We start from the raw sequence: 25,637 nt of genomic DNA on the forward strand, positions 1-25,637 counted from the left end.
AATTCATTAATTAAATTCAAAGGTGCTAAAGTTTTTTTTTTATTGAAAAGTTTTAAAATACATTTTATCTTTAACAATCCCCCCTCCCCCTCCCCCACCTATCCCTCCCTACCCCTCCCCCCCTTTCCCCCCTCCCCCCCCCCGACTTCCCAGAGCTAAGTACAGGGTATAAAAACAAAGAACAATCATAGACATCCATATGCTACCAACAATAAATTCTTAAATCTATCACTCTCTAGCTCATATAAGATAACTACAAACAATACTAATATTTCATATAGAAAAAAAAGGGAATAGAAAGGAAGACTTATTCAAATGCTAAATGAAACTTTTTAGTCCCATATTTCTTCTGGATATATTCAATCCATTTTTTCCACTCCATAATATAGCGTTCTTGCGAATGATCTTTCAAATAAGCCGAGGTGCTAAAGTTGTCTGGCGATGATGCTGGATTTGGAATCTGAAGCTAGGACATTAACTTCATGGTATAGGTCATTTTAATCTACAACACTTTGGAGGCAAGATGGTTATAAATATAGCAAATCCTTCTCACTCAAGAAAATTAATTTATTTTCTAAGTACATTACTACCCGCTTTCCACTGATAAAACAATTTGGGAACGAACAATTTAAACTGGTTTTTTTTTTAGTTATAATAAAAGTCCTTTAGAAATATCAAATGTTTTTAAGTAAACTTAAGTCCTTTAAAGCCATTTTAAATATCCTAAAAGCAGCTTTAAAGGAGTTTTAAGTGCCATTTCCAGTTGGCAGTAAAAGCTTAAAAGGCTTGGTGGCATCTTAACTGAGGACAGAGGATATGCTATAACTGGCATCCAGGTACTGAGAATGCCATTTCTTAGGCTGGCATATATAGCAGATACAACACCCTTTGAAGGACATGCTTCCTGGATTTGGAAATATTAGCACTTACAAAAAAAGAAGAGAGGCTCTGAACAGTATTCAGGTCCTACAGCCTGTGGCTTTATGTTATTGCAATTTTTGAACTTAGCTTGGTAGCAAATTGTTACCCAGAACAGCTTCTTAAAAACATTGTGGCAATGTTTTGTTGTAGTTGTTACTGTTGGGTGTATGGGTTTTTTTCTTCTTCTCTGTTTTGCATTTTATTCTTGTTGATAAAACATTATACATATACATATGCATACACACAGAGAGAGAGAGAGATATATGAACACTGTGGCAAAAAAGCAAGATTCTGGTAGTACCTGGTATCTTTCTGATAACTGCGGTGCTTTGGTCTATCAGAGAGTATAGAACAAATTCAAAGTTAATTCATACGCAGTATAAAGCAGTGATCTAGAGTTTCCCAGTATATGGATCAGAATGACAGGCTTACAGTATTCTGTCCATGACCAGCCAAAATGATGAAGTAGACAGAACTAAATGATGAAGTAGGCAGGAAATTATTTGTTCCAGTGCCTCTATTGATAGTGATTGTTCTAAAGTAGATCAGTAGAACCAGATTTTACACCTCCACCTTCAGAGAGAAGGTAATGTGGTTCAAAGATTTAACCTTCCTAAATTCCAGACAAGGGCCTTGCCAATCCACAGTGCCTCATCTTATTGGCTTTGGTGTTGCCCAGTATCACAGGTCTGGAACTGACCATCCTTTTATTATGATGCCAGATGTTACTGAAGGGGATTTGGCTGTCATTGGCATACTGATTAAACTGTATTCCAAATCTTTCCATTTTCAGATACATTTTGGTAGTATTTGAGGTAGCTTAATTATCATGGGGACAAAGTATGATCACTTTGTGGGAGATAGTGTGATACTACTGTCCTCTAGATCTAGCTTTGCACAGTGGAACACAGATTACTGAAACCCTGTACTAATTCCTAATCCATGGAGCTAACTAGAAGAATTCCATGATAAACAATATCAATAGCCACTAAGAGATCTAGAAAGATCGGTTCAATTTATTATGAGAAAAGCCAATGAGTTTTTGTTGCCTGCATTGTACAATATTATCAACTGTCTGATTAAAAACATCCAAAACGAAGTGACATCTATTCTTAGCTTGAACAAGAGGAACAAAAATGTTATGTATTGGGCTTGTGGTGTTACACCACGTGCGTTGCTGGAGGAGCTAATGGCTCTCCAGCAACTCAGACAGGCCGTCTCTGTTTCTGCAATTGGTCAGCCCCAGGCGGCAAGCGTGGGTTCAAACCTATTGGCTGCCACCTAGGGGCTAGACTATATATTGTGGCTGGTTGCAGCCCAAGCTTCAGTACAGTTCCAGCAAGAAAAAAAGTATGAGTTATTCTGTATTCAGCCTCGTGTCACCATTCCTGCTCTCCAGAGCCCACAACTTAACAAAAAGAATAATAAAAGGTTCTAAAAATGCTCAGAAACATATCATTTTATCATTGTAATCACTTAAATAGATATTCATTTTCGTTAATACCTGAATTGTTTTTGCATTGCATAGCAGTGCTTAAAACTGAGTTAAAGAAGTACAAGTCATATCTTTTCAGAGCCAGCAGTGGCAAACTAAAGCTACCATATTTGGACTGCAAAAATCCAGATGACCATTAGATGGCAGCACAGAGATCAGGAAAGCTAACTGTTTTGTTGCCATCTAATGATCTTCTAGATCAGGGGTAGGCAACCTTGGCTGTTTTATGACTCGTGGACTTCAACTCCAAAATTCCTGCTGGCTCAGGAATTCTGGGAGTTGAAGTCCATGAGTCATAAAACAGCCAAGGTTGCCTACCCCTGTTCTAGAGCTTTACATTCAGATATAGTAGTCTTATTACATGGAGATGGATAAGTCTTTTTCTACCACAAGAGACTTACAGTTCAAAATGTTTCCTTTATCCCTGAAATTCAAAGGCAATTATATTATTCTCAAAGAAGCAGATCTTTTCAATAGAAATCCACTAGCATCACTGACTTCATATTAAGACTAATTTGCAGCTGACCAACCATTTTCATTATAGACCTTTTTAGGTTTCTGTTGTGTAGCATAAATGCTAAGGTGAGTGGCATTGTAGTGTATTCTCATCTGACCTTTAAAATCATTAGGATATTGATAAATGGATATTGATAAATGTGAGGGCTTTCAATGTTTTATTGAATACACAAAATGTAGGGGCACAATGTGTCTCCTACAGATGTAACTGGCTCAAAAAACATATGTGCCTGTAATTTGGGGGAAAGGTTTGGAAATCATCAAGTTAATGATGCTTCCTATCCATCTTAAGTCCAAGTATATTATAGCCAAGGTTAGCAAAGTTATTTTTGTGCCACAGATAGAAAATCGCAGATTGCTCCCTTATTGTTCTTTTTGTGACATCAGGGCCTCACGCCGCTTCCTGGTTCTTGCTTAATGGAAGAGCTGGACTTAAATTCTTATTTCAAATCTATCCCACACATTCAACTATTCTATATCTTAACTTCTTTACCCCCAATAATGCATCAAATCTATGCTTATGCATCAAGTTTCTTCACATTTCCCCGTGGTCATCTTTCTTTTTGTGGCTTTTCTCAGTGTCAAAATTTCAGTGGTATGTAACTTAATCTAGCAGCAACTCTCATTTTGTTTTTTCCATCAATATTGCACATACAAACGCCATTCGGCATGATCACTGGATCTCACTTAACCCATAGTGAAAGTTCAGCATGTATTCGTCCCCATGAGGGCAGCAGCGTGGAACAGGAAATTTAGGACTGCTAATTTATCACATACAGTTCAAGCGTGAGAATCATGCCATTTTGCACTAGTTATTTTAGGTACGTATGTATTTATAAAATTTCCATGTTTAGATAATTAAATCCTACTACCAAGCAGACAATTATCTCAAAATCTAGGACACTTGTCTTGGCATATTAGCCCTTGCAGAATAGCCTCCTCCAGGTGGCCCTAGACTTGTGGTGGACACCTTGATGTCCTCCAGAGGTTTTGGTGCAATTCCTATCTGCTCCAGCCACTATAGGCAAGGACATGGAGTTGTGGGAAGTAATTCAAATAGAGGACATTAAATTGCCTACTTCATTATGAGCTTCTTGAGAACAAACTTTGACTAGAGAGAGCTGATCAGAAATATTTTATCTTTCTTTGGAGACTGGGAAATAAATTGTGTCTGCCTGCCTGGCATGGATCAGAAAGTCTTATGGTCACCAGATTTGGAATGCAGGGCAGAATCTGTCCTGGACATTTTGTTTACTTTCCCCCTCCATCTCTGTGTCAGAACAGACTCTATTCTCTCTGTCACAAGCTGAAGTACCTCTCCATTCTCTCAATGGTTGCTTGAGCTACTCTTTTCAATTTTGCTCAAAATTGCCAAAACGGTGGCATCTCTGCCAAATTCATGTGCTGGAGAAATAGAAAATGCATTCAAATGCAGTTTGGATGTGGGCTACTGGCCTTGGTATAAACAATCTATTTATTTTAATCTCCCCAAGCCTTTGTTAGAAATGGATACGTAAGGGGAAAATAGAGATAAATTATCCCTATTCTTCTAGGCAGAATGCAATGACCCTGAACAGAGGCAAGCAGAGGAGACTAGCTATTGTTCCCATTGCACAATGCCTGCCTGAATCAAAACAGAAAGAGATGAACAAATGCTAATTTTTTCCTTTCTGCCACAAGATACCAGAGTGAAAATGCTAATGGCATCTGCAGAGGGCCTGTGATAAAAAGTCTTGTGTGTTTGTGTGTGCAAACGTGGTTGGGTTTGAACTGAGAGATAAGCTTGCAAACAACGCAATTAGAATAATTAAAATGCTAATCAAAGGAGGGCATCCAGCTGAATGATTCACAGACAGTGAGGGGTGGGGAAGGTGAAATGTTGGAAAAGAAGGGCAAGTACGGCATTCGCTTTATTTTTGTAAAACACCAGAAAGGAGGTAGGCAGGCACAGGAACCACAGATCTAGGGATGTCTGAATTCCAACAGGAAAAAATTGGTGGTGTCTGTTCAGGCAGGAGGGAACTCCAATCTTAGAAGGATGTTGAAACCACATTCAAACAAGTGGACTGGCTAATCTCACATGGACTTTGTTGATTTCGGTCAACTGACATTTCTCCTTGAATGAGGTCTGTATGGTCAACTCAGTTTCAATGACAGCAAAAGACTGGATTTATATAACCTAAACCCAGTTAACAAACCCAGTTATTGTAGCCACCTATCATGTTAATGTGATGGGCTGGATGACACAATATCCCAAGATAATGGGAAGATCCCCAAAACAGACTGAAGCAGAAACTATCTGACCCTTTGTTTATCTTAGTGCAGCCAAACACTATCATCTTATGACCTGGGTTCATTCCTGATGGATTGCATTATGACCATCATCAAAACATAGAATCAGCTCACAAAATCATATGGCAACAACTAGGATTACCAGGATCCTGAACCCTTTGGTCTGTATAGTCAGTCATAATGTTGGCCATTGAATAAACAGGCTAAAACTGCAATCCAACAGAAATATAACCTGATAGTTTATATTCCCTCTTAACTACAAGAATGCAATCATAATGAGTTTGCTATTGGCTGGACTGCATGCTGTCCTGTGATTAATTTTGTTTTCATAATCATTGTTAAACTGCATCTAAAGCACCAATCCGAATATAGACATGAACAAAAAGAAATCACAAAATCTCCTTTGCCACTCTTTAATCATGTTGGGTCTGTGACTGAAAGGATGAGCAAAGTCTGTTAATAGTATCTAATTCACATTAATGTGATTCAGTGCTCTCAAAGTACACCCAAGCCATTGTTGAGATTAAAAATTCATTATTTATCACCCTATACAAAGACGTCCGCAAATACTAATGGGCATCACTGTTATTTTTCTCTTGACAGATGGACAAAAGACTAACAAATTTTGGACTATGACTTCTACTAGGTTCATTTTACAGTCCTCTAATACTTGTTAATTTATAGATTGCACAACAAAGAGGAAATATGAGTGCTTAACATTGTGATAATGGCTGTAACAGGCTGGCTTATGTTGCTCAAATAGATCAAAACTGGAACATTTCTTAGAGCTCTGCTGGATCAGAGCCAGCTCTGAGGGGCCTACAGAAAAATCCTTCTTTTTCCTACATTAGTGAGCTTACCAGGCAATGGTTGAGAATAGCAAATAGTCCTTTCAGTTTCCCATAAAGTTTTGGATAAATAAATGAGACTTAAAGGCTTAGGCTGAACAAGTGCCAGTACTCACAGTCCAGACTAGAAGTATGATCTCCAGTTGTTTCTCAAGGCATTGAGGCTGATGGAGAAAAATGCAAGCAAACATGAGAAAAATTATGAGCCCAAAAGATTGTTTTGTGGAAAGGATTACTGATCCAGATAAAATAGGCTTTGTATTAAAAATCCACAAGAAATTGTTAACATGGGACCTGAAGGTAGATCGAGCTTGCAATTAATTTCTCAAATGTATGAAGTGAAAAAGGGATCTCTTCATTAACTTATATGGCTCCGGTGTGTTAATCAAAGAGCCAGCTTCTAAAAAGGTTCTTGGACTGTCCGTGAATAACAACCTAACAATAATTAGAAGATAATTATAAGACGTTGCTTCTGAAGTTGAGAGAACAGCCACATGACTTGTAGAGGACTGAAGAGTTGCAAACAAGTCTGCTGATTGTAATATTCTTATATACCTGAAGTATGCAGGTACTCACAAGTATGCTGTCTCACCAGGTATTGTGCAAGAGGTGTGCATATTATAAGAACTACTGTATATTTGATGAGTATCAGCTGAGGGGAAAAAAACCCAAGAATGAATAATTCTGTAATTGCCTTTAATTTGCATCCTTTCCCCCCAAGCTTTCTTGTTTCCCATCCAACTCTCTAATGAAGAGGAATGTTAATTATCTGTGATAATCTGTGTGAGGATTCCTTGCTATTTTCATAATCATAATAGTAAAGTTGGAAGGGACCTTGGAGGTCATCTAGTCCAACCCCCTGCTCAGGCAGGAAACCCTATACCATTTCAGACAAATGGCTGTCCAGTCTCTTCTTAAAAACTTCCAGTGTTGGAGCATTCACCACTTCTGGAGGCAGGTTGTTCCACTGGTTAATTGTTCTGTCAGGAGGTTTCTCCTTAGTTCTAGGTTGCTTCTCTCCTTGACTAGTTTCCATCCATTGCTTCTTGTCCTTCCTTCAGGCGCTTTGGAGAATAGCTTGACTCCCTCTTCTTTGTGGCAGCCCCTAAGATATTGGAACACTGCTATCATGTCACCCCTAGTCCTTCTCTTCATTAAAGAGATTCCAGTAGCTGTTCCTTATATGTTTTAGCCTCCAGACCTCTAATCATCTTTGTTGCTCTTCTCTGTACTCTTTCCAGTGTCTCAACATCTTTTTTACATCGTGGTAACCAAAACTGGATGCAGTATTCCAAGTGTGGCCTTACCAAGGCATTGTAAAGTGGTATTAATACTTCACGTGATCTTGATTCTATCCCTCTGTTAATGCAGCCTAGCACTGTGTTGGCTTTTTTGGCAGCTGCAGCACTCTGCTGGCTCATATTTAAGTGATTGTCTACTAGGACTCCGAGATCCCTCTCACAGTTACTACTATTGAGCAAGGTACCCCCTATATTATACCTGTACATTTGGTTTTTCCTGCCTAAATGTAGAACCTTACTTTTTTCACCATTGAATTTCATTTTGTTAGATAGCGCCCAGTGTTCAAGTCTGTCCAAATCCTCCTGTATCTTAAGCCTGTCTTCTGGAGTGTTGGCTATTCCTGCCAGCTTGGTGTCATCTGCAAATTTGATGAGTTCCCCATCTATCCCCTCGTCCAAATCGTTGATGAAGATGTTGAAGAGCACTGGGCCCAGAACAGAGCCCTGGGGCACCCCACTACACACTTCCCTCCATGTAGATGCAGTTCCATTGAGGACCACACGCTGAGTATGACCGGTCAGCCAGATACGAATCCATCTGGTGGTGATGCTGTCTAACCCACATTTTTCTATTTTATCAAGTAGTGGTTTGTGATTTTGCCATGACTTAAGGTATGGGAAAAATGGTAGCTTCTTGGGAAGTTGAGATTATACAATTCTGCTATGAATACTTTCTGAATTCTTCAGAAAGACAAAGGAAAAAGCTTTAAACCTTTACCCTAAATAGCTCATTAAAGGATCTAGGATTGCTGTCCGGTGGGCTGCATTAAAAAGATATAAGCAAATAAGTTAACAACATCATCATCATCATCATCATCATCATCATCATCATCATCATCATCATCATCATCATAATTTTATTTGTATACCGCCCTTCTCCCGAAGGACTCAGGGCGGTGAACAGGGCAAACATAAAAATACAAGAATACAAAAATTAAAAGAGATTAAACAGGGTGCCCAAAAGCTTACAACAGTAAGTTAAAATACATTAAAACAATAATAAAACCCAAACCCATCACCCATCAGGCCAGGCCGGCTTGTTTGAACAAGTAGGTCTTCAGATCGCATCGGAAGGAGCGAAGGTCGGGCGCCATCCGTAGCTCAACTGGCAAACGATTCCATAAATCCGGCGCGCCCACAGAGAAGGACTTCCCCCTGGGGGCCACCAGACGACATTCTCTGACCGGTGGCACCCTGAGGAGGCCCTCTCTGTGGGAGCGCACAGGGCGGAGGGAAGTTGATGCCGGCAGCAGGTGATCCCTAAGGTACTCCGGACCCATGCCATGTAGGGCTTTAAAGACCATTACCAGCACCTTGAATCTCACCCAGAAGGCAACTGGGAGCCAATGCAGCTCACGGAGCAGAGGTGTAACATGGGAGTATCGGGAGACTCCCAACACAACTCTCGCGGCTGCATTCTGCACCAGTTGGAGCCTCCGAGTGGTCCTCAAGGGCAGCTCCATGTAGAGAGTGTTGCAGTAGTCTAAACGAGAGGTCACGAGCGCATGAGTGACCGTACGCAGGGCATCCCGGTCTAGATAGGGCCGCAACTGGTGCACCAGGCGAACCTGGGCGAAGGCCCCCCTAGTCACAGTTACTATATGGTCTTCCAAAGAAAGCTGTGAATCTAGGAGGACTCCCAAGTTGCGAGCCCTATCTACGGGGGGTAATAGTTCACCCCCCATGGAAAGAGATGGAATATTCTGAATATCCCGGGATGCCGGTATGCACAGCCACTCAGTCTTGTCGGGGTTGAGTTGAAGTCTGTTCCTCCCCATCCAGACCCGAACCGCCTCCAGGCAACGGGACATCATGTCGAGGGCATCACTGGGGTGGTTTGGGGTCGAAATAAAAAGCTGGGTATCATCAGCATACTGATGATACCCAACTCCAAAACCACGGATGATCTCACCCAGCGGTTTCATGTAGATGTTGAACAGGAGAGGTGAGAGGACCGACCCCTGAGGAACTCCACAAGCGAGAGGCCTTGAGGACGACCTCTGCCCCCCTGCCAACACGTCTGTGAACGTCCCAGGAGATAGGAGAACCACTGAAGAACTGTGCCTCCCACTCCCAGTCCCCTGAGACGCCGCAGCAGGATACCATGGTCGATGGTATCGAAAGCCACTGAGAGGTCTAATAGGACTAGGACAGAGGAATATCCCCTGTCCCGAGCCCTCCAGAGATCATTCACCAGAGCGACCAATGCCGTCTCCGTGCTGTACCCGGGCCTGAAACCCGATTGGTACGGGTCTAGATTATCCGCTTCATCCAGAACCAGAGGGAGCTGATGCGCCACCACACTCTCAACAACCTTCGCAAGAAAGCGAAGGTTGGAGACTAGACAAAAGTTATTTAACACAGCTGGGTCTAAGGCAGGCTTCTTGAGGAGAGGTCTCACCACTGCCTCCTTCAAGACGGCAGGGAAACTACCCTCACTCAAAGATGCAGATATGACCACCTGGAACCAGCCTTATGTCCCCTCCCGAGCCGCATAAACCAGCCAGGAAGGGCACGGGTCCAATAAACATGTGGTGGAGCTCAGCCTCCCCATAATCCTGTCCACTTCCTCCGGAGTCACAGGATAGAACTACTCCCAGATAACATCGACAAGACCACCCGTGTCCTGATCGTCAGACTCTGCCCAGTCGGAGTCCAAACTGGTCCGAATCCGAGCGATTTTGTCCGACAGATGTTGACTAAACTCCTCGGCACGACCCTGCAAGGGTTCCTCTCTCACCTCCTGATTAAGGAGAGAGCGGGTCACCCTGAACAGGGCAGCTGGACGATTATCTGCGGACGCGATAAGGGTAGCGAAGTGATTAGACCTCGCCACCCTTATTGCTGCGAGATAAGACCTAATACAGGTTCTTAGTCGCAATCGGTCAGATTCAGATTGGCTGGATCTCCAACAGTTACTATATGGTCCCCGTCTCCGACGCTTCATCTCCCGGAGCTCCACGGAAAACCATGGAGCCCACTGGGATCTGCACCGGGTCAGGGGCCACAAGGGTACAACTCGGTCAAGTGCCTCCGTGGCTGCCCTTTCCCAGGCTTCCACTAAGGCATCAGCCGAGCTGTGAGCAAAGGAGGCAGGTGGGGACCCCAGCACTGCCTGGAACCTCTCAGGGTCCATTAAGCGCCTGGGGCGGAACCATCTAGTTGGTTCCACATGCCCACAGCGGGGAGTGGCAAAACAGAAGACCAGCCGCAGGAGATGATGATCGGTCCATGACAGGGGCATGACAATTGGGGAGCCCCCACCAAGATCATCTAACCACCGTCCAGATAGAAAAACCAAATCAAGGGTGTGGCCTCCCACATGAGTCGGTCCATGAATTACTTGCATCAGGTCCATGGCCATCATGGAAGCCATGAACTCCCGAGCTAACTCAGATGATCCTCCCAGGGATGGTAGATTGAAGTCACCCAAACCCATAAGTTTGGGGAACTCAATCACCAGCCCCGAGAGGATATCGAGAAGCTCAGGCAGGGCTGCTGCTGCGCGACTAGGCGAAAGGTACACCAGCAGCAAGCCCAACTGCGCCCTAGGACCACATCTCAGGAGGAGAGACTCACACCCAACTATCTGGAGAACGGTGGCCTCCCACGGACACAAGGTCACCCTCATAACTACCGCCACTCCCCCGCCCCTACCCTGACCCCGAGGCCGGTGTAGCACCCAGAAACCTGGTGGGCAAAGATCAACCAGAGGGATACCACCCTCTTGGCCCAACCAAGTCTCTGTGATGCAAGCCAGGTCCGCATGCTCACCCTCAACCAGATCCCGGATGAGAGGAGCCTTATTGACAACAGACCTGGCATTCAAGTACACCAGCCGGAGCTCAGGTGGCTGCACATCCTCGCTCCTGGGACCTCGAGGCAAAAGCAGAGGGTCGGAGCGCCTCACCGCTTGTAAATAGCGGAGATGCCCTCCCGGATGTCGATACGGCCCTCTGTTTGTACACCTGCTGCCATTCCCTAACGTCGTGGGAATAGGTAATCCCACGACCCACTCCAGAGCTCTGGAGACAGCCAACCCCAGCTCCTCCCCCACGCGACCGATCCCGGACCTGGCCTGAACAACAGTTGGTGGATTACCCCCATTTCCAACCAACCACGACCCTCCCCCCTCCCTAACCCCACAAAAAAATTGACTAAAAAAGTAACCAGGGGCCTCTTATTAAATTTATGCCGGAGGCCCCTGTCCCTGCCCAGCCATCTCTCAGGGTCCCAACAATTGGGCCCTTCATCAAGAGGCAGAGTGGAAAATAAGGTGGGTCACACCCAGGATGGGGGGCACCCCTGAGGGTGAACAGAACTGTGCTAGAGTAATTAAGGCGCATAGTGATTGTTAAGCAAATCCGGCAGAAAAGGCAGACCCAGATCGAAATGGGAGGATCTTAAAATAGAAGGAGGGTGTCCAGACTGCAAACCCAGCTCCACTGCCACTAGAGCTGGGTAACCCCGGAACAGATCAATCCCCGCCCTCTCACGATGGTCGGGACCGGGGAGCAGCCTGGAACATACAACCGGGGAAGGCAATACCGCCTAGAGCTCTCACCTCTAGGAAGGTAGCAGCTGGAAAATCTTAACCACTCTCCCACAGTGGTTTTACACTCGGGGCCTTCCAAAACCATAGGGGAGAGGAAAGGGGGGCATTAGGGAAAAAGAGTCAGTGAGATAAATTAGGGCTAAAGAGCCTGTAGAGTCACAAAATGGTAAGAGAAGCTCCGGTTACAAAGTTCATTTTCACGTCATGGGAAGGACCAGATGATAGTCAGGCCAATAGAGGAGGAAACCAGGACCCATAGTACTTCAACAGGGCCACAAAACATGGTCTAGTTGGTTACTGATGGCGCAGAAACTAATTTGTGCCTCCCAAACATCCAAGGCATAAGCGTCCGCACTCCACCACCAGGCCATGGTCACCATACCGGAGCGGCCGCGGCACTCCAACTCCCCTCGCCACCAGCCATCTCAGACACCAATCAGAAAACATCACCACTCCAGCACTTCAACACTGATGCTGCTCCAAGCCGCGATTCCATAGTACCGACCATCAATCGGCCAGCACGCGGCTCCTCCAAGCAGCTGGAAGGCTCTCCCGAGTGCCGCCAAGCTCCGCCGAGTTGTCCCGGGCTCTGCGAAGCTCCACCAGACCCCCGCAGCACCATAGCAGCACCGATGATCAGCTGGTCGGCAGAGCGCGGGTCTCCAAGTTCTTCCGAGACCTCCAAGCTCCACCGGGCTTCGCTGGGCTTCGCTGGGCTCCCGCGGCACTGACAATCAGCTGGTCGGCGCCGCACAGAGCAGGGCTCTACCGGGTTCTTCCGGGTTTTTCCGAGCCCTCTGGCAGACTCCATCGGGCTTCGCTGAGCCCCCGCAGCACCGACAATCAGCTGGTCGGTGCTGCACAGCATGGGGCTCTGCTAAGTTCTTCCGGGCCCACCAGGCCCTCCAAGACTCCTCCGGACTCAGCTGAGGGTCCTCCGAAAGTCCAGGGCTCACGGAGCCAACAGCAAGCAGCACAGCCGCTCCAGAGACAGCCACCAGAAGCTTCTCCTCGTCCCCCAACCCAAACCCCTTCACAGAAAGGAAAACATTCCTGTGGGGCTCCCAAGAGTCGCAAAAATTGCCGAAGCTCCACACGGAGCTCAGCCGAGCACGTCCGCCATCTTGGGCATGCGCAGGCAGGATAATGTGGGAATCTAGGAGAAATTAATCACTTTTTAGGTCTGGATGTTGTGAAGACTGATACAGGTTATAAGATTTCACAGGCTGGAAAGATAAGCCAACTGCTGAAGCGGTACAACATGGAGCTATGTAAGCCTGCAAAGACTCCAATGGCACAGGACTTTAAATACGCTAATACAGCAAGTCCTGCTTTTGACAAAATGGTGTATCAATCTTTGATTGGTAGCCTTTCATATCTCAGTAATTGGTCAAGGCCGGATATTTCTTACAGTGTGAACCAATTAGCCAGATATAATGCTGAACCTACTGTTAGACACTGGCAGGCAGCTAAGTGAATATTGAGATATCTAAAACAAACCATATATTACTCCTTATATTTGGAGCCCAGTCGTGATTTAGTTCTAACTGCTTATGCAGATGCGAGTTTTTCTACTGATGCAACCACTCGAAAATCAACATCAGGTTTAGTGATTATGTTAGATGGTTCGCTCATAGGGTGGAAATCCATCAGGCAGAAACATATCAGTCTGTCCACTATGGAAGCTGAGTTTTTCTGTTTATCTGTTTTATGTACTGAATTGTTATTTTATAAACAAGTCTTAATTGACATGGGATTAACTGTAGAAAGTCCATTTCTCGTGTATGAAGATAACCAGTCTGCAATTAAGATGGCAGCAAATGCAGCCATCAGAACACGGTCTAAGCATACTGATCTACATTACTTGAATGTTAGACAGTGTATAAAAGAGAAACTAATACGGTTGGAATACTGTGCAACCGACGTTAACATTGCAGATCATTTCACCAAAGTTCAGGGTGCTGTTAAGCACAAAGCTAGTTGTGAAGGTTATGGTCTACGATTATAAAAATAATATATTGTCCTACCCAAAGGGGAGAATGTTAGTCATATGATTACAGCCTAACTGGTTGGGTTGGCAATATATAAGCCGTGATTTGTAATGTATTGTATCCCTTTAAATGTGTAATGATTGGCCAACGCTGTGTTCTTTCAACGGCCATAAGAGGGAGCTAGAGACATAGCTTCTCCCTGTGTGTGTTAGTTACTCTGTTACATTGTTTGCTGATTATTGTTGATACTGTTTGCTAAACCCAAAGAACTGTGTTTTTGACTTTTGGACTGGTAAGACGACTTTGTATTGTATAACTCTTGAACTGTTGATATCTTCTCTGTACCCATGTATGACCTGGACTGTTTATTCTTGACTTGTGCTACTCCTAAAAGTAAAGTTTTTTCCTTTTTTTACACACCTCAGTGTATCAGTGTGGTTGCTGTGCAAACCCTGACTACTCTCAGTACCACTTCTTCTGTGCATTCTCCTTGTTGGCTCAGGAGATATTCTGCACAAAACCTGTCAGGTGTGCATCCTTCCTTAGTTACTACTGAAATTAAGGGCTCTTCTTCATTCCTCCAGCTTCTGAGTCTTCTGAAAATATGCCAGGAACATTTATTTTGTCCTGATAGCCAAACTCTATTCTGCATCATTGATTAGGCCAGCAACTGCTGTTGTCCTCACGGTTGTAATAGGGAGCCTTCTAAGTTTAATGGATTCATTTTGGTCTGTTTTCCCTCCCATCCAGTTTCACCTGTTAGTAGGAAAAACAACCACTGTGTGGTGGGTAGGCTTGGTGACTTTGATAGGGTGCAGGAGACTGGAGTCAAGCGTCTGGTGTCTCTCGTGGCCAAAATTACTGTGGAGAACAGCATCCAGAGACAAGTGGAGGGTATATCATAACGTAAAATGGCCAGTAGGAACTGGGATGTTCCCAACCTATAATGACATCACCATCAGCAGGGAAGTATCATAGACTGTATAGCAAGATTTGTTTGGAAGGAGATGGAAAACACTGTAGTACTTGATAATTGGAATGACTGAATTGGACTTTAAGCTGCCTCCATAGTATTAATATCATGATATTTCCTCAGAAATGGTTAATGAGCATTTGAAATGTTCTCCATTTCAATGTGAGGGACTAAATAGAAACTGACATAATTCCAACCAGAGCTCTCACTTCTTCCCTCATCTCAGTGCTGGTATTCAGGAATGTAAGGATGATATGGGGAAAAGAGTGAGAAATCGTTTTGAAATTATGTCAGATCCTATTTACTCCACACATAAGAGTCCCTCACATTATGGGGAACGCTCTACCTAATTCCTCCGCCAAAGGCTAAGTTTTTCTTGATATTTTGATGATTTACCCTAGTTTATGTTCCCCTCCATTTCACACAGGTTCTTGGTAAATCAGGCCTGCTTCCTCATAAGATTATAATTGTAGAAAGAAGGATTTCTTCCCTGCCTCATTACTACCAAAGCAGTTTTTCTACACTTTGGCTCTGTTTCATTATGGTGGAACTTTGCCACCTAAATCACACAGCGTCCCATTAGTCTCCTGATTTCAGCTCATTTTCCTCCTCAGGGCTTGTTCTTTCTGCTTTAATGCTTCTTCTTTCTCCCAAGTCTTCTGCTCATCTGTTCTTGATGATCTATATCTTTCCTCAGCTGGTGCCCCTAATCATTCTTTTTTTTCTTCAAAACAGCTCTCAAAGACTTGGACTCAGCTGTTTAATTGGCTCTTAATAATAACTGATTGATTGGATGTACAGTTCACTAAAAGAACGGTGCATGTGCAGTATTTGAGGGACATCTTACCATTGGCTGAAAAGATTAGACTTTCTATCCCCAAATTTGTATAAAAGAATAAATGAAACCTCCACAAGCTAGCACAATTGACTATCACTTTAATCAATTTCACGTTGATTAATATTTGCATTTTACTTTGAGACACATTTGTCCACTAACTTGGCTTCTGGCAGAATTTATAAGAAAAATCCTAAAAAGCTTGCAAGTATGTATCCGAATTATCAGCCTAAGTGTTGGAGGTGTGGTGATGAAGATGCAACGTATTTTCACATATGGTGGACATGTAAGAAGGTTAAGGCTTTTTGGATAAAAGTCTGGTGGAATATGCAGAAGATTTTTAAACAGAGGTTAAAGTTTTGTCCGCAACTTTTTTTGTTGGGAATAATTGCAGATGCTACAGTTGTGGACACCAAGCTGATGTTGAACTTAATTACGGCGGCAAGACTTTTGATAGGCCAATATTGGAAGAAAGAGGAACTGCCGACCATAGAAGAGTGGACTTTAAAGGTTTCCGACCTGGCAGAGATGGCGAAGATTTCGGCTTATTTGAAAGATCATTCGCAAGAACGCTATATTATGGAATGGAGAAAATGGATTGAGTTTATCCAGAACAAGTATAGGGTTAAGAAGTTTTATGTAGCATTCGAATAAGTCTTCTTTCGTTTTCTTTTCTTTTTTTTTATTCTAGTTTTTTATATATATTTAATATTGTTAAGGTGTGTCTTATCCTATATAAGCTAGAGAGTGATGGATTTTAGAATTTATAGTTGTTAGTATATGGTTGTTTATGGTTGCCTTTTTATATATATATACCTTGTATTTAGCTCTGGGAAGTCGGGGGGGGGTGGAGGGAGGGGGGGAGGGAGGGAGGTTGGGGGGAGGTAGGGGGGGAGCAGGGAGGGGGAAGGGGGGTTTCTTAAGGGAAAACTGTATTTTAAAACTTTTCAATAAAAAGAAAAATCCTTAGAAGAAAATTGTTTGACATGCCAATTTATAATAGCTCAGACACTTTTAAAAAATGGCACAACATCTTTGGAAATTTTAGCAGTCTCTTCTCCAAATGTTGCTCCTAAATGCCAAAATCTCACAAGATCTCAGCTTTCTCACTCAAAATCTGAAAAGATTCTCTGATAAAAATGAAAACTCTCATGAAACTCAGTCATTTCCCCTGTAAAATTAAGTTTAGGGTTTCACTTTCATTTTAAGGCTAAAACATGGCAATATTAATATTTTCTGAAGTCCATATACAATTGATATTGCTATTATAACATAAGTGATCTTCTGGATATGCTGGATATCCATTCCATCTTTCTAATTCATCAAAATCCCTAAAGTCAGGTTACATTAAAATTTAACTTTTTGAATAAGGACTGGAGGAGGACACCTGAACTGAACCTCAATGCAAACAAGGTCAAGATGCTTTAATCAACCAAATGGCAGTTCACAATCAATTTGTCTTGTTCATCTATATCTATACCCTGACCAAGGAGGAACCTGAAGATAGCCAACTGGGAAAAGTTTACGATGGACCTTGAGAACACAATAGGATGTATCCCGGCAGTTAGTAAAAGGTACTATCGCTTTGTTGGAGCAATCATGTCATCGGCTAAAAAATCCATCCCACGTGGCTTCTGCAAGGAATATATCCCAGGATGGAATGAAACCTGCGAAAACCTGTACCAAAAACATCTAGAGAATGGTGATGCTGAGATAGCTGATGAACTTCTTCATAACCTTGACCTGGCACGCAGGCAGAAATGGGAGCAAACTACGTCTGGACTAGACTTTAAACACTCAAGCAGGAAGGCATGGAGCCTACTGAAAAAATTGGGAGGAGACCAACCAGCTCAACGCAAACAAGAGGTTACTCCAGATCAAGTAGCAACTCGAATTGTCAACTTAACTAGAGTACCCCATGATAAGAAACATACTAAATTAGTGAAAAGAGAACTAAAGCACTTAAAAACTTTGTGCTCACCTAGCCAAGAATATGCTCGACCCTTCCAAGTGGCTAAAATAGATACTGCCCTGAAGAATGTCAAAGCTGGAAAATCTCCTGGTTTTGATGGAGTAATGCCTGAATTTATCATCCATTCTGGGCCTCGCACAAGAGAATGGCTGGCAAAATTCTACACAGATATCCTAACTTCCAGTAAGCTCCCTCCAGAATTTAAGAGAACCAAGGTAATCGGCATATTAAAACCTGGAAAAGAAAGCAACAAGCCAGAAAACTATCGCCCCATTGCTCTGTTAAGTGTTTGTTATAAACTACTTGAAAGGTTGATACTTAACAGAATTGGACAGAAAATTAACAAACAAATACCGATTGAACAGGCTGGGTTTAGATCTTATTGGAGCTGTGCCGATCAAGTCCTTAGTCTTACTAGCCACATTGAAAGCAGCTATCAGAATAAATTGAAAACATCTGTTGTATTTGTGGATCTCACAGCAGCATACGATACAGTGTGGAGGGATGGTCTATTAAGCAAATTCCTCCACGCTGTCCCTTGTAGTACCATGGGCCACCTAATAAATAACATGCTCTCAGCAAGGACCTTTCAAGTCATCATGGGCGATAAAATTAGTAAGCAAAGGCATCTGAATAATGGACTCCCTCAGGGCTCTGTATTGGCCCCATCCTTATTCAACTTATATATTTCCGATACACCACCCACGCTATCAACAAAGTTCTCTTATGCTGATGACTTGGCATTAGCATATAGCCATAAGGACATCAAAGTTACAGAAGGTGTACTTACAGCCGACCTTACAACTCTGAGCACATACTTCCACCAATGGAGGTTAATCCCAAGCGTAGGTAAGACAGTCACATCATGTTTCCACCTTAATAATAAACTGGCAAAAAGAGAACTCAATGTATACCTAAATAACAAATTGCTCCCATATGAGGCAACTCCAAAATATCTGGGGGTCACCTTAGACAGGACCCTGTCTTTTAAAAAACATATTCAGAATATGGCTGCCAAGGTTAACAGCAGAAACAACTTTCTGCAAAAACTATGCGGAACAACTTGGGGAGCTTCAGCTCCAACTCTTCGATGTGCAGCCCTTGGGCTTTGCTACTCTGTAGCGGAATACTGCGCACCTGTATGGATAAACAGCCCACATACAAGACTTGTCGATGTTCAACTCAACCATACGATGAGATTAATTACTGGGTGCATAAAATCTACACCTATTCACTGGCTACCAGTTCTTAGCCACATACTTCCCCCACACTTACAACGACAAGAAGCTCTCATTCGGGAGTATAGTAAGATCCTGCTAAACTCCTCTCTACCCATTCATGCCTATACCTCTGATCTCTTAAGATGTCGATTAAAGTCAAGAAATCCACCACTCCTCACAGCGCTTAAGCTGCTGGCTGAACATCAGAGCACTATACAAAAGTGGATGGAAGCATGGAGTAGCTATACCTCCCAAGATATTTCTGAGCATATTAACCCTAATAGTATACCTCCAGGATTTAATCTACCCCGACACATATGGGTGACATACAATAGAATTAGAACGACTCATGGGGTGTGTGCTGATTCTCTGTATAAATGGGGAAAGACACCTTCAGCACAATGTGATTGCGGGGCTCCCCGACAGACTATGCAACATATAGTGAGGGAATGCACTAATAGAAGATACCCAGGAGATTTTAAGGACTTCCTCTGCGTAACAACGGCAGCTACTGACTGGATCTCCAAACTTGACATTAAACTCTGAAATGTTATTTCTGTTTTCCTCTTAGGTTTTATAATTGCTTCTTTTTTAAAAAAAGAAATTGTTTTAACTGTTCTAACTTGTAAATATGAAGTGCTTTTAATTCTGTGTGTGACCAGCCATACGCTAAATAAAATGGCTTGTTCAGGATTACATTCCCTTTGAGGATTAAGATATATATATCCAGAAACAGCCCTGATGCCACCCAAATGGTCTTGGTAGTGATGAGGAATACATTTACACATTGTATTAAGAGTAGCAACAGAGCTGGAAAACAAATGAACAACTCATAATGCAAGCATGATCAGAGTTGGCATCAAACATCCAGACACCAAAACACTTGGAAGAAAAGAAAGAGTTTTTGTAATTAGATTCCTTTCAGCTCTGGTTTATGGCCAGTTCAGCTCTTTAAGAGAGTACCTGGCAGTGCAGACATACTCATTTCGGAGGCATTTGTAGAAAGGAAAGTTGTGGTGAAACCTGAAGTATATTAATTTTGGTTTTTAAGCGCAGGACATGAGAAGGCTGCTATGTACCACAGCCAGAAAGCTGGTGCTAGCAAAGTTCAGAAAGAAGTCACTGACTCCTGAGTCATCCTCTCTGTTGAATTTATTGAAATTAGACTATGCCTCAAAAAATTCCACAGTTCTCTTTGTTAGGATCCATGAAATCCTATACAATTTAAATCCAGCAAGCACAGTACAAAAAAGATGTTGGGACTCTAGAAATACTAGCTATTGATCTTTAAAAATTCAGAAGAAGATGTTGGTTCCAATATTAAAAGCTTTCTCTGTAGCTGTTCCTTAGTTGTAGGACTTCCTGCCATCCAAAATTAAGGTAACTATTTTTTTTATTTCTTTCTGTTGAAAAAGATTTTTGTTTTTTTTTGTTCTGGCAGCATAACATTCTATTTAGAAAGGTATACTTGATAGACAATGTTGTTTCATTACTGTGCTTTAAGTTGTGCAATAATTATGCTTTGAATTTTGATTTTTTACAAATGATTTAGTTGTTTAACTATTTACTATTAGCTTTATTGGGTTGTGAAATTGCTAGTGAAAAAAATGAGCATAAATTAAATAGATAATAGTTTTATTAGTAGACAATTGTGCAACAGTGAAACTTTTTTTTAATACCACTACAGTCAGAATGCCATGATCTGCCAAATATGGGCATGAGTTAGAACCTTTGCTTCTACTCCCCTATGACACTGGATACACAGGAACAACACAGCAAGTTCTCCTGCAGTGCCTGTATTACACAATCAGATGTACCAGTCTCATCCTACCATTGGTACCATTAAATACCCAGGACACACAAGACAATTGCTGTTTGCAGATACTAACCCTGTTACAACACATAATGTTGCCAAAATCTGCACAACAATCCTTAAAATCCATCGGATTTTAGATCGAATGAGTCTGTTATTTGAGACTGTTCTGCACTGTGATATCTTTAGATGATATATTAACTGTTATATCTTTTGTTCTTAGGCATTAAGTGAGACAAGGTGTTGAAACAGCAAACAAGTTTATTAACTCAGACAGAACAGAAGCAGGCTAATGGCTGCTGTGCAGCTATTTATATGGTTGGCCTGTAGGCTGTGACCAATAGGTATAAAGTAACAGTTTCCCGCCCCAAACCTAATTATCAGCCTGGAGACAATAAGTCTGGCTCAGTAACAGCAACCATTACATAACACAGAAAAGTAGGTCAGACATTAAGCAAGTGATCAGACTTTAATCAAGTGATTTTAAACAGAAATGGCCAATACATTACATTAACTTTTATGCTTCCCTATATACATCTAGTGTTCCTACCCCTCCCTTTAGGTTATATTTTAGAATCTTGTTTTCAGGTATACTTTTTATATCTTTCAGCTTTTTCAAAATTAGATCTTGATGTACCTTTTATATAAACTTTTCATATCATCCCTCTCTCCTTATACTGGTCTCTGACTGTATTAAAGATTTGATCTGATTTGCTTCCACAACTTCCACAATAGTCTTCTCCATTTGATAATCTTCCATCTGAGAAGATTATTCACTAAATACACCATCTATGCACTTTCACAGTACAATAATATGCCACTTTAGTTTAGAGTTAATGGTGATGTAACTAAGACTGAGAAGTAGTGGATGGTTCAGGCATAACACCAACAGGTAATGAAAGAAGATGAAGAGTGTTGAAAATCCTCAGAAACTCAATGAGAAAGACATTCTCTGAACATGATTTCAGTCTAGGTATTTCTGGTCCAGGCTGAACCTTTGGCTACCTCGGGGGTCTTCAAACTCTAGGCCCTTTTATGACTCATGGACTTAAATTCCCAGAATTCCTCAGACAGCATGCCTGGTTGAGGAATTCTGGGAGTTGAAGTCCATGAGTCATAAAAGGGCTGAATTTGAAGACCTCTGGGCTACCTAATATCAAGTACGCACCATACAGATTATACTAAGCTCTAAAGTGATTTGCTTGATTTTAAGAATGTAGCCATTATGTTTTGCTAACTATGGTTTATGATAGAAAGTGCTATCTGAGCCCAGCCAGTTATGCTATATTCAACAACCATGACTTAGTTCAGGTCGTGAACTTAGCCATAGTGTTGGGAAGGAAAAACAGGCATCCAGATAGTATTGCATTATAATAAACATCTTTCCTGACTATTAATTCATCTGTCTACAAGGGCTGATTAAAGGTGAAGAACAACAATTTCTAGAGAATTGTTTTTAAAAAACCTTATCTTTAACGCAGAGGATCCTGGGAACTGCACTAGGAAGTCCTCTGTAAACTGTTATTATGCTACTCTGAAGAGGAGGAGATAACACAAAACTCCAGCTGTCCTGTCATGAGCTGTGGTGGCACAGTGGTTAGAATGCAGTATTGCAGTCTAATTCTGCTGACTGCTCAAAGTTTGATTCTCACCGGCTCAAGTTTGGCTTAGCCTTCCATCCTTCTGAGGTGGGTAAAATGAGGACACAGATTGTTGGGGGCAATATGCTGACTCTGTAAACCTCTTAGAGAGGGGTGTAGAGCACTGTAAAGCGGTATATAAGTCTAAGTGCTATTGTTATTGCTATCTAGCAGTGATCCAGATTTTTGCAGTCCATATGTGATAGCCCTAAGTGATCATAATATCCAGCTTTCTAGTTCTCCCAGGCCGATGAGATGGATCTTAGCACTAGCAGTGGCATTTTCCCCCTTAATTATTATACTTTTCTTTTCTTGCAAGCTTGTAGAAGGAGAGCATAGGAAACGTACAAATAGGTGATGTCATCTGAGTCCCTCTACATTTCCATGAATGAAATGGTTGCATAATCAAAAATCATCTGGAAATGTCTTTTGTTTATTTGCTCTGTTGTTTTTAGATTGCTCTAGGGCACAGCATTCAGAGACATCTAATGGTTGCTAAAAAATATTACAAGTAAAAAGATTGCTATACTTGATAACTTTCAGCTAGATACTTGTGGGTTTCCCCCCCCCCCCCGTTCCTAAATAAGGTGTAGTCCCACATCTGTGCACTTGCAATGTCCTTGATTGGGAAATAGAAAGAGGTTGCAGCTTGGCATGACCAGCAGTAAAAAAAGACAGCATTGATGTTCTCTCCTGCTGTTCAAGGAATGGAGCATAATCACAATGGAAAGATTAAAAAGCTCCATGGGCTGAATTCTTCAGAGAACTCCCTGCTAGGAACTCTGCATTTCCAGGACTGTGTTCATCTAATGTTTGTGGAAAATGCTTTTCAAGCCAATTGTGTGACAATAGAGCTTTGGACTTTAAGCCTCTGCATGATATTTTCAGCTTCTGCTGTTCCTAGATTTCTCCACACAAGGTTTAAAAAAACCCAGCAAATCAATTTAGCTTTATTAACTTCATTTTGCTACTTGGATAGGATACTATCTCTAAATATAATTTTTCCTTTTTTGGCATTATACTCCAATCTTAGTTCACATGCATTTCTTAGACGAGCAGCAAAGATAAAAACCACCCCCATCCAGTGCCAGCCTAGTGGAATTAAGAGTCTACAGTCATTCATGAGTACACTCTTCCATTCTCGTCCACCCGGAATCTACAGCAGGGTCGGTCGCTTGCAGGCTGCATGCGTGCCCCCTCCCAACTCGCTTCCACTTTGTGCCAATTTTCAGCAACAATAGTAATCATCCCTTGCTGTTCCTATGCTGAATTTTGGCTTGCATGATACACTGCTTTGTGGTAATAAAAATAATAATAAAAAGGATGTCATCGCAAATGTGCTAATGTGTGGGGGTGAGGGGAAGTGTCCTAAATCAACCAGCTTCCAAAACAAGCTTCTACTTAAAAGACAAGCTGCACCTTCATTTCTTTTCTTAATGCCAATTCTCATTTCCTTCTTTCCCTTTTATGGTCAGACACTGCAAGAAACGTGCTCTCCAATTCCATGCCCAGTTTCACAGAAAGGAACAAGGAACACGGGGCGTATTGTGGCATGGTACTGGTCTGTACACCTACAGTGACCTGTCCACCTCAGGCCAACTAGAGAGCTTCAGGTAATTAGTGTCACAGACTGAAAATGGATTAGGAGAAGGGTTGGTATTCAGTAGCAGAGGACAGATATGACATATTTCATGTCCAGCAAATATCCACTCTATAACCCCAGACAGACACTGTTGTTGACAATGCTGGCCTAGTGAGACACATTGATAAAAGGCAGGTTAGTACAGAAATCATAACAGAAATCTGATGAGATGAAGAGAATCAATGGGATTTAGTTATCTTGGAATACAGGCTATTTAAGAAGACTTTATGAACTTGTCCTAAGGAAAGGTGGAACAAGGAAATGCATTGTAAAGAGGTTGTGCAAATAATCCCTTTCTGCGTTCAGATGTAGTTCATCCTGTAGCTTGGAGGGTGAGCATGGCCCCAATCTATTGCAAGACTCTATTGAATGGGTGGGAAATGGCCATCATGTATAACACACTGAGCTCCTTGACAGAAGAGTAGTATATCAATAGAATAAGACAGTAACAAAATGATTCTGTGCCATGTCCTGTTAGAGGGCTCTTCTCTGCATGTAGTTTAATAAACAAGTAATTGAGGTTTGCTAGCAAGTGCTATCTCTGTTGTCATGACAACCCATGACTTGTGAAAGCGTGGGAAAACAGAGGGGCCAAGTGCTGGCTGAATTGTTAAGAACATGAGAAAAACCTACTGGTTCAAACCAAGGATCTATTTTATTCAGTCTATCCTTACAATGGCCAGCCAGAAGATCCTGGGAATCCCATGTGAAAAATGAAAGCAGTAACTTCCCACTTAAATTTCTCAGCAATTGGGGTCCAAGGGTACACTTTCTCTGATCCTAGAATGCCATCATGCCTACTAGTCAGTGATAATGTTAACAATCAATAACTGATCTAGCCTCCTTTCTAAAAGGAGCAAGCTATGAAGTACGCTCACTTAATATGTAGCAAGAGCAGATGGCCACATCTAATCAACTATAACTAATCTTTCTAAATTTCTAAGAAGAAACTTCTTAGAAACAATTAGGACAGTTAACCAGTGGAATGGCTTGCCTTCAGAAGTTGTGGTTGCTTCATCTCTGGAGGTCTTTAAGAAGAAACTGGACAATCCATATAATAGGGTAGACTGGGAAGTTCAAAAAACATCTTAGAAAGCAATGGAAAGTCCAGGAAAACTACACGGATATGTACTTAATGCAGAAAATTGTAACATACTATGAAAAGATTTTCTGCATTAGATTGTGGTCCTTCTGAATCAATATTTCCAAAACGACCAACCAGAGTGCTTCAAAAATTCCCATGTGGGAGCCAATAGAAACACATTTCTTGTATTAATGGCTCTTGACAAAGTGTATCCCGTAACATGTCACCTCTAAACATGAAGGCTCCATTTAACTACACTGTAGTGTTTATTATTCATTGAGATCTTCCTTGCATTTCTCTGTTCCTCTTTCCAACTGTCTAAGCTATTGGCCATCTTGTACCAGGAAATTCCATAGCTGAATCCTGTGTTGTGATTTCCTTCCTTCCTTCCTTCCTTCCTTCCTTCCTTCCTTCCTTCCTTCCTTCCTTCCTTCCTTCCTTCCTTCCTTCCTCCCTCCCTCCCTCCCTCCCTGGAGAAGAGAACACATATAGACAATTTCCCCCACACAATTGATAGCATAAACCCCAAGCATTTTAGC

The sequence above is a fragment of the Vipera berus genome, assembly GCF_964194415.1.
Source record: "Vipera berus genome assembly, chromosome: 2".
Classification (NCBI taxonomy): domain Eukaryota; kingdom Metazoa; phylum Chordata; class Lepidosauria; order Squamata; family Viperidae; genus Vipera; species Vipera berus.